Below are 18025 nucleotides of genomic sequence, written 5' to 3'. Positions count from 1 at the left end.
TGGTGGACATCTGCGTAGTGCCAACGTGGGGTGGACGGGTCAGCTAGGCTCGTCGGGGTGGCGATGCCAGGCCGGACGTGGTCTGTGTCGATGGTGGTGGCTGCACTAACACTTTGCCCTTGTGGCCACACACACACATCACATTATACAATTCCAGTTGTCCTGCAAATCCGAAAATACGTTAATCTAAAGTCAAGCGGGAGACAGGAAAGACAGCATGCAATGTGAAGCTTCGCCAATACATCAGTGTATCATTACTCTTGACCTAATGACTCAGTCTCATAAGTCCAGGTGTCTTGTCAGAGGGCACGGGGTAAGCTGCCTTATCATTCTATTCTGTTAGATGTGGTGAGGGATCGTTTTAAGATATGTTAGTACAGGGGTGAATAACTGTCTCTATGGCCCGTTAACTTGGGGTGAACTGGAGTGCTATTGGATCAGTAAGGGCACATATCTGGCCCCTCAAAGGTGGTAGGATTTAGGACCAGGTAGCACATAATTCACTTGGCCAAGCTATGGCGGCCCCTGACATGGGGGAGGTAAATACTTGAAGGGGGTCCAGCAGAAATGTGGGGAGGCGAGGCTGCGCTGTTCGAACACCAGCGAGCTCTGGCGGGCCCTGACGGGAAGAGGGGGAGATGGCCTTGTAACTCCGAGCGATTCTCTATGCACTGGCTGCACAATATACCATACGAGGGGACAGATGCTAAAGTTAGTAGCATTGAGATGATTACATATTTCTGTCGTTTACAAATACATATATTTCTACATTCATAACACTGAAGGTTGGCAGTAGCACATGCAATACGTAACGTTAGCCGAACACCTACTTGTAATTCATGAGACAGGCAGACGAATAACAAATGTGAGGTAGTATCAGGTTGGGTCGTGTACTCAGCAGCATAGAAGTAATATGTTCATTTAACATTTTCGTTTATTGCAAAAACTAATTTAACACCCTAGGGGACCTACACACTATTTAAAACGTGTTTCACTACATCATACACAAGCCTTCTATATATTGCTTTTGCTTTATCCTTTGTACATTAGCAGCAAACATTAGTTGGCACAGGGTAGACTTGGTGTCTCGCGTCGGGCGGGGGCCATCCTTGCTTCAATAACTTCAATAACCTTATAGGTTTTTACCCCTTTCAACTCACATTTTAACATTGCAAATATCCCTGTACGCTGTAGAGGTTTGGTATGTGTAGTTAGCACTTCATCTGGGGGATCTGGGCAGGGGTTCAAGGAGGGAGGTCATGGACACCATATATTTTAAATGTTAGGGGTTTGATACAGGGTCGGGACTTGTCTGACTGGGATGGTTCTTGTTATTTTCCAGACTCCGGCTACAAGTCAGGTCACTTCTAGGGCAATGATGTACTGCGGAAGGTAAACGATACAGTGTTTGTTCTGATACTTGTTTGTGTCTGGTTGCTCGTGAGAACGGGCCTTCAGCGGATCTGCCATGGGGTGGAGGCAAGGGGGAAGTGCGAGGCTCTCTGTGCGTGGTCAGCGGGGGCCAAGCTGCAGCTTTTCCCGCAGGCTATTTCGCTTGGGCATGGGTCAATATATCTAAAATGGAGTCTTGGCGTTTACAAAATGGTGTCTATGTTGTGTTATACCACGGATTGTGTGGCCTCACGCATCGATCAGCAGCCATCCTGCCTCCCGGTCCCAGGTGCAATGGGGGGCCGCCGACGAGTCATGAGCCTCACGTAGGTGGGCAATGTGGGGGCGGGGGGACTACAGCCCTATACTCCCATACAGTTCCCCCCTTTTGTTAGTTAAGTAGCAATTACTTTGACTCGCCAAACCTCTGGCATTCCTTCTCATTTGCAACCGCTTCGTCCCATGCCGGAGTTCCCTTTATTGGCATCCAAGCTCTACACACCCCTCGAAGACTTTCCCCCCTCCTAGCATATTCATCTGGTGTGCAAGTCATATATATACATCAACCATCTCCTTCAAGATTTACCCACACCTCTATGTACCATTCTCGTGGCTCCTTTATTGTAGTGTGATATAATCTGTCCACTATGTCCCCGTCATAGTATAATGGCACCATCCTGTACTTGGGTTCAGGGTCCTCACCTGTTTGTACTTGTGCCTCTTGCATGATCTGTGCTGCTCCTCTAGCGTTGCCCATTGTCACCATCATCATTGCACTATTAGGTACTGAACTTGCGCAGCACCGAAGACCTAACTGGCACACACAAAAAATCAGGAGTAAAAATACCACAATGGGCATCAACATTTTAATTGTCAGCCCCAGCCAGGAAGGGGCCCAGGAAAATGTTTTGTCAAACCAAGTGCTTGCGTCCGCTCCACCTTCGTTCCTCATTCGTTCCCCCAGATTGTGCACTGCTGCAATAACGTATGATAGTGTCACATTGTCTTCAGAAGGCATGAATGTGCCGCACGTGCTCCCGACTTTCCGGCAAACACCTCCATCCATCGCCGTTAACAGCTCTAGGACATACCTGTTCTGCATGGTCATCAGCCTTAGGGCCCTTAGCTCCACCTCGATCACTTTGAACCCTTCTTCAGTGTCGTTGGCCAGTTGGATCAACTCCCAGTGCGTGATCTGGAGCCATTTTCCATTGGCTCGTGTTTCAGCGGAATTAAATAGCCGATACTTGTCAGGAATCTGCTCCAACAGGTCTGATGAGGCCTTGGATATATAGTTGGACGATCTCTGCTGCCTTGATATCACATCTTGCGTGTTGCCCGAGGACAGGGCATACAGTGGTGCTTCTTCTGATGGTTGTGTATTCTCTGAACGACGGGCGACCGGCACTCCTTTTCCTCCGTCGATGTGACTTTCCGGGATCACCATCAAGGCCGAGTGCAGCGTTGCAGAGAACATGTGGCCCTCCAGGATTGTGCGAGGTGCAAGTATGCTTGTTTGCTGCAGACCCAGTAAGTGTCCATAAGTGCTGCTGTCCCTTTCTTCATGTCTGGGATATTAAGCGTCTGATTGCAGTTCTTGTTTGCACCCATGTTGTTTTTCCCCTCACCATGGAAGCACAGTTCGTATGGAATTTCCTTTTGCAGCTTGAATGGTTTTTCTATGGCTTTACCCATGTTAGCTTTGTGATGTGTTCCTTCCAAAACTGGTGTGCAGGTTTTCTCGATCCATTGCAGTTTTTCTTCCGGCAGTCCTCGTAGCGTACTTCATCTTTCCACTTATTGTCCAAAAACAATGTCCCTTTAATCACAAAAAAAGATTCTTTTAAACATATCACTCCTTTGGTTCTCGAATAGCAGGTTTTCTCGTTTTGCAACTTTTCAAAGGATACTGCCTGTGCCTGGAAAGTGTTCCTAATTCTGCATAGGGTGAGAAGGAGGCACTGGGCATCTGTAAGAGGCAGTTCTTTAGGCAGCAAGACCTTAGGCATGCCTGAGGCGTGAGGAATCAGGGAACAGACATAACAACTCTCATTAGTTGTCTGTTTCGCAGTGGAGATAATATCCGCATACCATTTATTTGACTGATGTGGACATCTAGGGTCTTCTATTGTGCCTAGGCCCAGGCCAGAATACTCATCATATTTTTTCCTCCCCGCCTCCCTTCTTCTTCTGCTGCTTTTAAGATAGCGTTTTGCATCTCTTGCTGCTTGTGGTATCACGCCCTCTTTCCTCGCACCCCCCTTTTCCCATTCATCATATAGGGCCAAAAACCTTTCTGCGGTCTCTGCCTTTTCTTCCTTCTTATTTGCGGGGGTCCAGTTTCTTCGGATGGGTTAACTTCTGTTGTGGGCATTGTGGCAGTAGTGTCATATAACTATGATCTAACAGAAGGTTTACGATCATTTAAACCATAGACGTATTCTGAGGCATTGTAGGGGGGGAGTTAGACTTGTGGATGGCTTGTTGTTGGTGTTATTTGGGGGCTATACAGCGGTAGAGTCTGTATCATAACCCCATATAAGCTGAAATCCATCCCATATTAAATAGGCCCCCTCTTTAACCATTCTGGTTCCACTCCCCATGTTGGTTCCATTCCTTCCCCCCTCATTCATCTCGATAGAGATGAATGCAATAACCCAGTAAACAGCAAGACCAAAAATCATTGTAAAAAATAGAACAGCACACACAAACAATCCACATTCATACGAGTATCTGCGTAAATCAAAGTTCTCATTTCTATTTCTAACTGCCCTAACATTATTCGTTGCGGGCTGCCCGTTTGTTGCCATGGTTACTCCTATATGTTAAAACATAAAAGTGCATTAAGCATGCTGAAACATTTGCATTTATCATTTTCATCATAGGACGAAAGAAAGGAAGAGAGGGAAAGAGACAAAGTTTTCAATATTCATAGACAAAGTTTCAATATGTATAGTTCAACATTATTTACAATTTTCATACCCCAAAAAACCATTTATTTCAGTGCACTTTCTCTTTATCATGCATTACTGTGTACACATGTAGGATAGAGTTATCCTCGCTTTTCTTCATCTATTGTGACACTTCTGCTGTGCTTTGTACTTCTTCGTCTTGTTCGCGTGTGACTCTATCATAGGCTTTTCGTACATCTGTCAAATGTATCCAATATCTCAGGCCCTTGACCTTTACAGCCATCGGTGTGCAATAGACCACATCACATGGGCCATGAAATCTTGGGGCATTCCAACGCACGAAACTCCTGACATACACCATTTCACCTGGCATTAGCTGACATGTTGGGTTGTCTGCTGTTAGTTTTATTGCCTCATTTCCCTCCTCTCGTGTAAAAGGTGGTGCAAGCTGTCTTGCTATCATGTGGGCTGCTCTGGTGAGTTTTGTTAGGTATTCATTGAATTCCTCACCTAATACAGTGGCGCTTCTGTGGGCGTCTGAATGTCTACAGAGCAGGGAGTGGGCTGTGTGCATGCGCCTCCCTGTCACTATTTCAAGCGGCGACAGGTGGTGGTCCTTGCTGGGCTGATTTCTCAACACAAACAAGGCCAAGGGCAGACGGTGTACCCAATTCTTTTTTAATGAGAAGCACAATTTTGACAACCTCCCTTTCAGGAGGCTGTTGATTTTCTCAACCACGCCATTGCTTTGCGGATGATAAATCGAGCATAGTTTGTGTTTGATGCCTAGCAGTGCTGTTACTTCTTTGAAGAGATCATTGACAAAATGTGTGCCATTATCAGAGCGAATCTCGTCACAAATTCCCCAGAGTGGAATCACTTCCCGTACCAGGAACTTTGCAGTGCATTTGGCATCCGGGTGTGCACACGGTCCTGCCTCCACCCACCTTCAAAACGGGCACACTACCACAATCATATATCATGCTCCATTGCACCTCTCTCCCATATCTGCATAATCAATATGCAGTTCTCGGAAAGGGCCAGTTGGTTTTGCTATTGTCCCCCGTAGTGTTCTCAATGTCATTCCAGAATTGTATATCTGGCATGTTGTACACTCCATCGCCAAATTTGATAGCTTCTCCTGTAACCCAGGAACAAACCAATCTTCTTGTATCTCTGCGGCAACATGTTTCTTCGCATTGTGTGCTGGAAAGTGCAATTGTTGGAAGGCTATTTTCAGTAGCTTGACTGGCATCACCACCTTTCCGGTGTTGCTTTAACGCCATAAGAGATCTGTTGCTGACTGGCTACATCCCATCTTTTCCCATAGTTCTTTTTCTTCTTTCGTTGCTTCTTCTTGTAACTCTAGTATTTGTGACCCGGCATGGCATTATAGCCATCCGGGAGATCTACCGCTACCTGTTTGTGTATTAAGTACTCACCTGTCCTTACTTTCACTAGATAAGAGGCTTCCTTGGCCGCAGCGTCCGCTGCCGCGTTTCCCAAAGAGATAACATCTATGTTGGTTGTGTGGGCCTGGCACTTCACTATGGCTACCATGATGGGGTCCTTTAGTGCCTCAATAAGTTCCTTCAGGAGCTCTGCATGTTGCACAGGCAACCCATCGGCCCTATGGAACCCCCTCCATCCCCACCTTGTCATTCCACCATGTACAGTAGTGGTCATATAAACTGAGTCCATGTAGATTGTGACTGCATACCCTTGTGTTGCGTGCAATGCTTCAATGAGTGCTATCAGTTCTGCTGCTTGAGCTGAGTAATGAGTGGGCAGGTGCTGCTGTATTATCACTTTGTACACACCTTCTTCTAATCTTACGTCCCTTCACCTGTTTCTGGGTTGATGGATGCTGACCCATCTATAAAGAATACCTCTCCTTCATTTAATGCATTTTCACTCACCACAGTGCCTTCTCCCTCCTCACCCTTGTATGTTGCACAATCGTGTGCCTGCATGTCTTCCAATGTGTATGGTTCTGTGATGAATCTTGCAGGGTTTACTGTTTTGCATCTCACTATGTGTATGTTTGCACTGGACAGTATTATTTCATATGCAGTGGCTCTTTGTGTTGTGAGTGTGCTTTTTGATCTTTCCAGGATTGCAAATAGGGAGTGTTCCACGAACAGGGTCACGGAGCATCCCATCACTTTTTCTTTTTCTTTTTTCTTTGACTTAGTTTTTACAAAAAAAAGTAAACTTTTTGTCAACATTATCTACATGATCTTGGTCACATTTCTGATGGTTCTTTCACATGTACTTCCATCACTTCTCTTGACAGTTTTACCAGATATAATGTCTATTATACAAGAGTTTATTTGTGCATAGTTAATTCGAGGGGAGAATATTTTGTGCCGGAAATTAAATAACTCCACCAGTCTTCCATGTTATCATTTTTTGGTGCGTATTTCGCAATGTGTAGTTATCTCTCTGCAGAGATTTCTGGACATCTGATTATTAAATGTTTTAACGATTCGATCTGTTTATTACAAAAGCGATATACATTGTCTGATGTTTTTGGATCTTTTTTCAATGTAAGTATATCTTTCGTTTTGTATAAGTTTAGTCGAAGTCTGATGAATTGATCTCTATGGTACCATGAAGGAAATTTAGAGAGATATTTCGGAAGAACTCCGACTTCATGAGTTGAAAGACCAAAATCACAAGCTGTCTTCATTTGTCTGCGTTTTTCTTCATTGGTAATCCAATTCCATCGACACATCCGTTTTTTTGCAATTTGAGGGATCTGCAATACCTGTTCTAAGGATATGTCAGCCTCATCTAGTATTTTAGTTAGTTTTGATTCCCATATTTTTATTAAGTCGTTTGAAGGGTGTACATCTCTCCGGTTTAAGATCTCATATGGTTTAGCTAACGGTTGTAGACACATTTTCCGTAACATTGCTATCGATTTCCACACCACTGTATTATATAGTGCCTCTATGCTTGATTCGTGTCGAATGGCAACCGCTGACACATTTGATGGTAATTTCAGTATCTTTCGCCAGAATAAAGCTTCCATTTCATCCCAGAATTTTGCACTTAAGTTCCAACCAGCTTCACTCCCAAATGTTAGTGTTGGAACTACCTTTTTGTAGATAGAAAGTTAGAACTGGGGCCAATGTAAACTTGCCAAACTTAGCATGTAACTTAGCTCCTTGCACAGCAAACGTCTGCATTCTTGTTCTTAGATTTTGTTTCCAGCACCGTTCCTCAATTGAGGTATTAAACATAATACCTAAGTATCGAATTGTGTTGGTTTGTTCGATCGTTTTTCCATTTACCTTCCACTAGAATTTATTCTGACGTGCTTGAGGTTTATGACCAAGAGATATTATTCTAGATTTTTTTTACATTTATTTCAAGGTCATTTTCCGTTACAAAAAGCTGAAGTGCAGAGAGAAGTCTTTGAAGACCTATTTGCGTCTGATCTAAGAGCACAATATCATCTGCATATATTATCCAGCTGATGGATTTGCCATTGATTTTTGGAGGGAAGGTCCTTGGTTGTTTTAATGCTTTTGGTAGATCTGAGATGTACAATTTAAACAGGAGAGCTGCTAATGGACATCCCTGTTTAACCCCGCTTTTGGTTTGGATTTCGTCAGTTAGGAGTCCCTGTTTATTTAATCTTACTCTGATTGTAGTATTTGAGTATAGAGCCATTGTTGGTTGCAACAGATTTTCTGGACATCCCCATGCCTTCAATTTGCTCCACAAGATCTTTCTGTTAATGCCGTTGAATGACTGTTTAAGATCGATGAACCCCGCAAACAGTTGTTTGTTGTTCCTTAAGGTTTATAACTTTGCTATGTTTAGCAGTGTTAGGTTTAGCTCCACCCCTACTACTTTGGTGAAGCCGGTTTGTCTCTCATCAATCACGTTGGCATCTTCGGCCCATTTCGACAATTTGGATTGTAAAAATGTAGCAAACACTTTTCCAGTTGTGTCAAGAAGAGCGATGGGGCGATAATTAGCAGGGTCGCTCCGATCGCCCTTCTTAAACACTGGCACGATCACTGCTTTCTTCCAAGTTTCAGGGATAGATTTCGCTTTTGCAATTTTCTCGAATAGGATTTTGATAAAAAGGGCCCATTATGTTTTATTTCGTTTGAGTGTTACTTTTGAGATGCCATCTGGCCCAGGCACTGGGGAGTTTTTTAGTTTTTGGATGGCTTTCTCTATGTCTTCTTGTGTTTCTGTTACTTTCCATGTTGATTTTCTTGGTGGCTGACATAATGTTGTCGTTGAAAGGTCAGATTTGAAGACAGTTGAAAAGTGCCTCACCCACTTTTCAGCATTTACTCCGTTTGACATTGCAAATGATTGCTTAAGCTGACCTGTGTTGATTATTTCCCAGATGTGTCTGGTATCTTTTGACATAATTAATTTTAACATCTGTTCAGCCTGATCTTGGTCTCGCACTGCATTAAAAGATTTCAGCCAATTTCGATATTTCTGCCGCCGTTTTTTCTCAAGTTTTCTTTTCCATACGCTTTTAATTTTCTCATGATTCGTAGATCTTGTTTTAACTTTTTTTTTTAGCTTCATCAACTTTGGCACTGGAAGAATGTTTTGTGGTTAATAGCTCGATTTTCTCTGGCCATTTGTCTTGATTTTAAATTTTTGTAACAATGGTTCATATTTTACTCCGCTTTCTTTTTTGTCGTTGTACTTCAAAGCCACAGTTAAGTCTGTAATTTGTGACCCATTTACTCGTAGTCTATTATTTCCGCTATTTGTTTCCAGAGCTGAGGTGTATCGAATAGTCCTCTCATTGGCCAGCGTCCACCAGGAGAGCGTCAGCAGATCGTGATCACTTTTTTCAGTTAGTACAATAGTTAATGTGTCAATTTGGCTTAATAGATTTCTAGAGGCCCAAATATAGTCAAGAGTTTTTTTTGATGATCCTCTATGCCATGTTTTTGCAGCGGGAATATCTCCTTTAGTACAACCGTTTAGCATTACACAATCTCTTGTCGCCATCTCTCTAGTCCATTGAAGGCCCCGGTGTCGATTGAAATCTGATTGTTTGTGATCTTTAAGGTTCCGCAGTTGGTTAACTTCATTAAACCAGGAGTAATTTAGATATCCACAAATTAGGAAAGAGGGGACTTGAAAGGATAATAGGGAGTTGTCGATTTCTTTGGTTACTGCCGATATGAAGTCATTCTGTGATATCATCATCGGATTCCAATATAAGTTTATGATTATGATCTGTTTATTCTTTTCGGGCGGCTGTGTGTTATCCTCGAGAATCGTGATTTGGATAAACAAATTAGGATTGCTCGAACTTAGAACTTTCCAATCGTTACTTAGTTCAACCATTGTGATTAACCCCGAATATGGTCTTCCAAACACGTTTTTTCCTGCCGGCTTTTGATAAATTGCATATCCATCATGACTTGGCATTGAGCGCATCCATGTCTCTTGCAGACAAATTATGAAGTAAGATTCATTAGTCCTTGCAGCATCTTGAAAAAGGTGCGTGAAACCTCAAGTGTTCCAAGACGTTAGCAGATGTGAACTGGTTCCTCCTGTCTGGTTATGCTAGATTTTATTCTTTGAGTGTCCATTTTGTCTGGTAAAATTTGTGTTGAATTTCTTTTGCTTTTGTGCATTGGTCGATTCCGAGGATGTGTTGAACCTTTTCCATAAGTCGAGTCTACGTTGTTCATGTGAAACACTTGTTGTTTGTTCGTCTTCGATCTCGACAAACTTTTCTCCATTGTCAGTTTGTGATTTTGTGTCGAATCCAAAAAATAGCAGATCGTCTCTTGCTTCGATTATGGATTTAGCACTGAATTTTGATCTCATGTGCAAAATCACCCAATCGGAGCAATTTTCCGATTTATATTCTACAATCGCTATATCATCAGATCGAATGGTCTGAAGTGCTGGAATACTGTGTAAAAGCTTCATTATATTGTTTCTGTTTAAATTGACTTCATTTTTTTCTTCCAAAATATTTTCTATCTGAATTTTCCATACTTCGTTCTTAGGTTGGTCTCTGTTTTTTTTAAAAAGGATTTTAGACTATTCATTCTTCTTGTTGTTGTTTTATTGTTTGTCTTGGATTTAATTTCAATGAAGTTTTTAAGCTTGACTGTGTACAAACTGTTTTTGTAATCGTCATTTCTTCACCTTGCGAATCTGATATTCTTGACCTTGGTTTCTTCATTATTCTCTTTGCGGTAGGTATTTCCGCGTCTTCATTTATTTCAGTTGGTGGTCTGATTTGGCCATCACACACTTTTGAACAGAGTATTCTATTAGGTTCATTTGTATTTGCCATATTCTCAGACTCGGAATCGTCTTCAACATCGTCGTCAATGGAATATGTAGAGAGGTTGCATAGGTCAATCGATTTATCTTCCTCTGGAAGCTCATGCTCTTCGATTTCAGCACGGGCTCTTTTGTTTGATTTTAGGGAGGGAAATGGCACTAATCCGTTCAATTTCTCATTCGTCAATTGTTTCGAGTTTTCTAGATTCTTTGCATTTCGCTCAAAAAGCCCGAGTCTTGGTTGTGTGGTCAGGTTGCGTATGAACTTTTTTGAATTATTTGGACAAGCTCTTTTGGCCGGAGGTTCTCTTTTTTCTTGCAAGTGCCTTCCTTTATGTTCATTTTTTTGTGTAGGAGAAGTCAATTGGCTTCTCTAGGGAAACAGCACGGCCAGTAAAGATTCCAAATGAGGCTTTGTTTGATAAAATTGGATTTCCACAGGCTGATGAGGCCACTAGTTCACTCTCCTAGCTGCCATTGTGACAATTTTAGGGGCTGTGTGTTCTTTTACTTTTTGAGGATTTACTTCTCCTATTTCAATTATCTCTTGTTGTTTTTTATGGTTTTGGTCAGCAATGGTTTGTGCCACTTGTAAGTTCGTAGTTTCGTGGTTCGCATTCATTTGCTCATCTGCTATGATGATGCGTGGCAGCGACATTGGTTGCGTATCCAGGCATGGCCTAATTTCTGTAGGCAGAGGCATCGCCTGCACAGACATGCTTGCTTGGGTTGATTTACTTCGACCATTGCACATATAGGGATTACAAGTTTGCCGTGAAGAGACATTATGACGCATCCACTTTGTACATTCGATGACGGCGTCGATAAGACTGATCTTTCACTTGCCTCGCGTTTTATTATCTCGTTCACACACGATTGACAATTTCGCGAGGTCTCTGTTTCGTATTTTAGTCTTAGTGACAGATTTTCCGTGAATTTTTCCAATGTCTCCAGTTTATTAATAATAGAGACTAGAAGTGAACTTTGGTCCTTCATGGAATCATTTATAGTTTCATAAAGTTTCATAAAAGGTAAGAGTGCAATTGAGCTTGCTGCCAGTACATTGTTATGTATCTGCACACTAGCTGCAATTGACAGATTTTCTTTTGTTTCTCTGTCAATGGGACCTGTTGTTGGTGGTGTTTGGGGACCTTCAATTGTATTTAACACATTTGGCTCCTTATGATGAGCATTTGAGAACGGCAAGCTCCTTCGACCTTCGGTGTCTGTCTGAGTTTTACTGGTTTGGGCTCGTATATTTTCTGACACCAAATTCCCGTTAGATGATTTGCTGCCAGTTGAATTTTCTTCAATAATTTCTTTCCCATAAAGTGCGTTGTTAGTCTGCGTGTGCTGTTTTATTTGCGGCGTGGTCGCATATTTCTGTGAGTAACTTGCTTCCAAACGCTCCTGCATTTGGAGGTAATCAGCTTTCAACTGTTCCGCCAGGCGTGCCTCGCGAGCCGCTGCGTCAAACGTGAGTGTGCTTGTTGGTGTTACAATGGATTTAATAATCGCTTTTGTGTTTGAGGTAACGTTGTCATCACTAGGTTTTCTGCTTAATCGATCAGTTTGGGCGTTTCGATTACCCTTTCTTTCGTTGTTCGTTTGCAAATGAGAGTTTATTTTACGGGCCTCATTTGCTACGAGCAAAGTTGGGATGACCGCTTGGTTCAAAGGTTTTTCAGACACAGGGTCGTTCCTCGGTAACTTCCTTACCTCTTGAGTGTCAGGTGTCGTTTCTCCTACCACCCACAGGTTCTTATTTATGATCGGCGTGGAATGGGTAGCCGTTAAATTTGATTTTGTTGTGGTTGTGATTGCAGTTTTGCAATTACCATTGTCATCAATGACTGGACGTGGCTCTTCGTCGGTATCCACTTTTTGCAGTGCTATATTTGTTCCAATGCTGGGAACATAGGGCAATGAAACGATATCTGAAGGTAAGTGCAGTTCGAGCAGATCTGAATCCGTTATATCCGTGAGATCAAAATCAAAATGCGTTTCCAAGGCATCAATGTACGTTGAAGAAGGGGGGGCCTTGAAAGGGAAGCCTATTTGAGGACAGTGTAACGGGCTTTCTTGCACTGTTATCACTGATCATTACACTCGTGACAGTGTTTACAGCTGACTTTGCTGCGATCGTTTCTGTTTCTAACATTTTGTCTTTTGATGGCATTGTACACAACCGCATTGTTTGTTGGCGATGTAGAAACTGGGAAACAATTGCGCTCAAAGAAAGAGGATGTTGGATGGAGCAAACTTGCGTGCTCAACTCTTTCAGAATCACACTCGCAAAAACAGTGACGGTGTTGGATGAAACATCGCTTACCTCGCATGCCTTGCATGCCTTGCATGCCTCTACGGTCAGGTTAAGTTGAGTTCCGAGTTCTGCTGCAAATGTTTATGCCGCGTTTGCGGACCACTTTATTCACCATTCATTGTCGTGTGTTTCATGTTAATTAGGAGCTGATTGTTGTCGCTTGCTTCAGCGGACTTCAGCGGACTGAGCAAACAGAACTGTGCTTCGAACTTCGCTCCGCACGGGGTGTTCCTATTTGTAGGTTGGGCCTGCAATTAAAGAAACAAGCACTCTCAGCACCACGTAGCTGCAGCTCCTCAGAAAAGCAGTCTTTCACCAGGAAACAGGAAGCAGACTGAACTCTGCACTTTTTTCAATGGCAAACGCTGCGGCTGCGAGAGATTGCTCGCAAGCGAAGTGTCCTTGCATGACTGCGTCCAGCGTTCCACTGTAATATGCCAGGGGCTTGTGTCCCAGGGATGTCTTTTGTGTCAATAGTGCTGTCATGAGGGACCCTTTACAATGTGAGAACAGGTAGAATTCGAGCTCGTAATCAGGGTTCGCGAGTACTGGCGGGCTTGAGATCAGCTCCTTGAGTGATGTGAAAGCATCCTCAAGTTCTACGGACCACTCAATTTCTGTATTTTCTCGTTGGGCTTCTTTGAGTCCCTGCAATAATGGTCTTGTATATGCTGCGTAATCCAATATCCATGCTCAGCAGTAATTACACATGCCGAGAAACTTTTGCATCTCTTTTACTGTTTTTGGTCTTCCCACTGCTGTGATGGCAGCTACTCTGTCTGGTATTATTTTCTTGCCGTCTTTTGATATTAATTGTCCCAGGTACAACACCTCTCGTTGGCAGTTTTGCAATTTCCCTCTGTCAACTTTATAGCCTTTGTGGAACAACAATGTCAAGAGAGCAATGGAGTCTTTCCTACATTCCTCCTCATTTTTTGCGCAGATGAGTAAATCATCTATGTATTGAATGATCGTTCTATCTGCTCTGATGTTCCCTAGATCTTCATGTAGTATTCGGTTGAATATGCTGGGACTTTCACAGTACCCCTGGGGTAGTCTGCTGTGCTCGTATCTTTTTCCTCCTAAGGTAAATGCTGTTAAATATCTGCACTCTTCTGCCACTGGTATTGAGAAAAAGGCGTTTTTTAAATCCACTACTGTGAAATGTGACACATTTTTTGGGATGCTGCATAGGATGGATGCTGGATTAGGGACCAAATGGAATTCTTTTTCGATGACATCATCGAGGGGGCGTAGATCTTGGATCATCCTCCACGCCCCTCCTTTCGATTTTTTAATCGGGTAAATGCAAGTATTACATGGCGAGTTTGAGGGCACTATTATTCCATGTGCTAATAATGCGTTAATTGTCTCTTTTATACCTTCCTCTGCTTCTCGGGACAGGGGGTACTGTTTCACCCTGGGTAGTATGGCTCCTGGTTTGAGTTTTATTTTAACTGGTGTGACCCCGTGCAATAGTCCCACATCGTGGGGTCCTGTGGTCCACAGGTTGTTGGGCCCTGATTTCATGTTATCGTCAAAGAAGTATGGTGGGGATCCTACTACCACCATTAGCTGTACTGGCACTTGTCTTTCCTGTATCATAATATCACAGGGTATAGCTATTTCCATTATTATTTCCCCCTCGCTCTCTGAATCTGTGAAGAGGTCTTCATCTGATAAATCTCACAATGCAATGTCAGCATTGATGCACAATACCGTGCGCCATTCGCAGCCTTGTATGTCTATTGCAATGACTGCTATTCTTTTGGCTGAGATCTGAACTGCATGCAAATCTAATGACATCACTGCCCCGGGCACAATCTCTGGGCATGCTATGGGTCGGAAGATAAACTTTGCAGGCACTCTCCATTCTAGATTTTTCAATTCTGGGACCACCTGTGCCAATGTTTTCAACCCTTGAATGAACATGTCAGGGTCCACTGGTATGCCTCGCACTTCTGGTGCTGTTGCTCGTGCGTGCACCACCAGCATTATGCGCATAGGGCAGATCCTTGGAGTCAAACAAAATATTCCTCTTTCCGTGAATGATATGGTCATATTAAGCTTACTGAGAAGGTCCCTTCCCAATAAGTTAATCGGGGACTGTTCGTAGTACAATAGGGGTGCCCTCACTGTTTTTCCCCCTACGGTGACATCTAAATCTTCTGTATAAGGAACTTCGACAACAGACCCAGAGAACCCCTGCGTCTCCAATTTACGATTAGATAGCGGAAACCGGCCTTCACGCAAACATGATTTCTCAGCTCCCGAATCCACCATAAAAATGAACTGTTTATTCCCTATCTGCGCCCCTATCAATGGTTTCTATGCTGCATTGAAGGTCGTAGATAGTACTGGACACGCAAGTGCTCTCTGTGGGCTGTCCTATGCTGGGTGTCTCGTGTTCCCTCCTTGGTTAAAGATATTACCCGATGCCACTGCCACTCCTCTGTACGGTGCAGGTGCACCATTTGCCGTTGTCGCAAAAGGGTTGCCCTGTGTGTATGGCATATGTTCACGGCTTTGTGGGTGCTGTTGCACATTATGTGGTTGTTCCCTTTGTTGTTCTGGGTACCTTTGCTCTTGTTGCCCTTGTCCCCCTCCCATGGGCAACCCATACAGACTTCCCGGGTGCGGGTGACCATAAGGCTGATCATCTTGGTAATTGCTGCTCGGCCTGTTTCTGCATTCTCATGAGAAGTGTCCCCACCTTCCACAGTTCCAACAGTTCCCTCGTCCTCCCCTAGGTATTTGCCCCCATTATCTGCCATTTCCCCCATACCCTTGACCACCCTCTCTGCATCCTCTGTACCCACCTCATCCTCTGCGGGGAGCCCACACTTGCAACTGCGGTCCTCCGTACTGCTGCTGTCCATTCCACTGTGTCTGCCCATTGCCTGCCCAATTTGCTGCCATCCTCCCTTGTATCGGTACCAATCCCTCCTCTGCATCCCTATCTGGGGGGAGTGCTTCTACGGCTTCAGCGACCTTCACCAGTTTCGTTTGTACTAGCTTCGCCTCGTCTGCCAAACTTTTTTGTGCAATTTCCTTCTCTCTTTCCTTTATTCTTTGGCAGTGGTGAACTATTATGCTTTGAATTTCTGGCCAACCCTTCGCTTCAATCCCTGCTATTTTGTCGAGTGCTTTCTGCACTTCTTTTGGGAGCCCTCTCTTTATTATAAAGTAGAATAGGGGCATTGATTGGTCCCAGGCCGTACCCGTCTCAGCTCTCCACATCTCCTGCACTCGAAAAATGAAATCCATAGCATCTTCCCCATCATTCATGGTACATTGCATCACTGACTGTAAATCTGGTGTGTCTGGGAACGTTTCTCTTAAAGCATCCCATACTCTCGCACGTACTGTATTAAAAGAAGCTCCATCATGGCAGTCACAATCAAATGTTACTCCCGGGAACCCGGCCTTTGCCCAAACCCTATCTGCTTGGTCACCCACTGCCGATACCAATAAGCTTTTGACGTCACCCACTGCTAGTGGCACCCCTGCCGTGTGCTTCTCGAACGCATGTATCCACTTGCTAGCTCTTCCCGATAGCGGGGGCAGTGATTTTAGTAAGTTTGCTTTGTCCATCTGAGCCCAGGGTATGTAGCTAGGCCTCCCACCTCCTCTATGTATTAAGGGGAGCTGCAGATTACTTTTACTTCCTTTTCCATTACTCTCCTTCAACCCTTTCTTCCCTAATGTGGCCATTCTTCCCATCCTGTTCCTCAATCTCCCTGTCCACTCCTCTTCGTTGGCTCTCCCCAGTGGGGTGTCATCCATCCTTTCTAACCTCCCCCCTACTGCTGCCCCTATTCTTCTATCTTCTTGCTCTTTGTCCTCTATATCACACCACCTCTTCCATTCCATCTCTTCTTCTCCTGTGTTTTCTCCGAGTTCTTGTGACTCCAACTCTAATATTCTAGTCAGTTCTTCCTGTATTCTGAATAGTATTTCTCCCTTCTTCCACCCTTCCTCCGAGGACCTATTGAGTCTTTGCGCCCCAGGTGTTGGTTCTGTTCTTGACATGCTAGTCCCATTCTGTTCACATATATTTCGTATTCTAGATAGCTCATCTTTGGCCATTGAGAGCCTGGAATCTAAATCTTCTGTTAATTTTTCAATGTCTACTGTAGGGGTACTTACCTGTCCACTAGATTTGGGGCACTCATATGGTGGTGGTGCAGTTGTTCGTGGGGTAGCTGTGGGGGCTGTGGTGGGCATATATGTGGGATCACTATAGCCTTCAGCAGGCACTGGTTTTGTTTAGGAGGGGGTATTTCCGTGTTACCTCTACTGACTCTTCTGCCCCCCCCTCTCGGCTTCACTCTAATTCACTATCATGGGGGTGGTGGTATTTATTTATTTATTTATTTATTTATATTTATATAGCGCGCAAGCAGCCCAAGGCAATTAAGGTGCTGTTACTTGTATGAGCTTAGTTACAGGGGTACAGACGTGGTAGCAGTAAATGGCACATTGCATACAAACACAGACATAGGTATCATTACAGCTTATTTGATTGGTCAATACAGATTAAGCAGTGGGTCCTATGGTTGGTATTCATGCCGCTACGAAGGACCTTATGAGAAGAGGATGGTTTTAATTGCTTTGCGGAAAGCGAGGAGGGAGGCCTCACTTCGGATGGTGGGAGGTAAGGCATTCCAGTGAGTAGGTGCGAGATATGGGAAGCTGGATCCACCTGCTCTAGCTCTTTTTACTCGTGGCACACAGAGCATGTTGGTATAGGGTGATCTGGTTGGTCTTGTAGAGGCGACGGGGTGGATTCTTTGTGAGAGGTAGTCGGGAGCAGTGAGATGGATGCACTTGTGTGTCAGTGTCAGCGCTTTGAACACGATTCTCTCTTTTATTGGGAGCCAGTGGGCCAGTTTTCTGGCCTCTGAGATGTGGTCTCTTTTAGAAATGCCATGGGCTGATCGAGTACTATATCTTTCTTTTTAAGTGGGGGAACCTCTTCAAACAGTCTCCACAGATCCAATATTTCTCTTCTTTTATGAAACTGTTTTCCCTTGTATTTTATAAATATACATGTGGCTACCATTTCCAAGACACTTTTATCAAATGACCCTCCTTG

This window comes from Ambystoma mexicanum, chromosome 2q (assembly GCF_040938575.1).
Source record: "Ambystoma mexicanum isolate Mex_15411 chromosome 2q, UKY_AmexF1_1, whole genome shotgun sequence".
In the NCBI taxonomy this organism is placed as follows: Eukaryota; Metazoa; Chordata; class Amphibia; order Caudata; family Ambystomatidae; genus Ambystoma; species Ambystoma mexicanum.
This window is presented reverse-complemented; position numbering follows the sequence as displayed.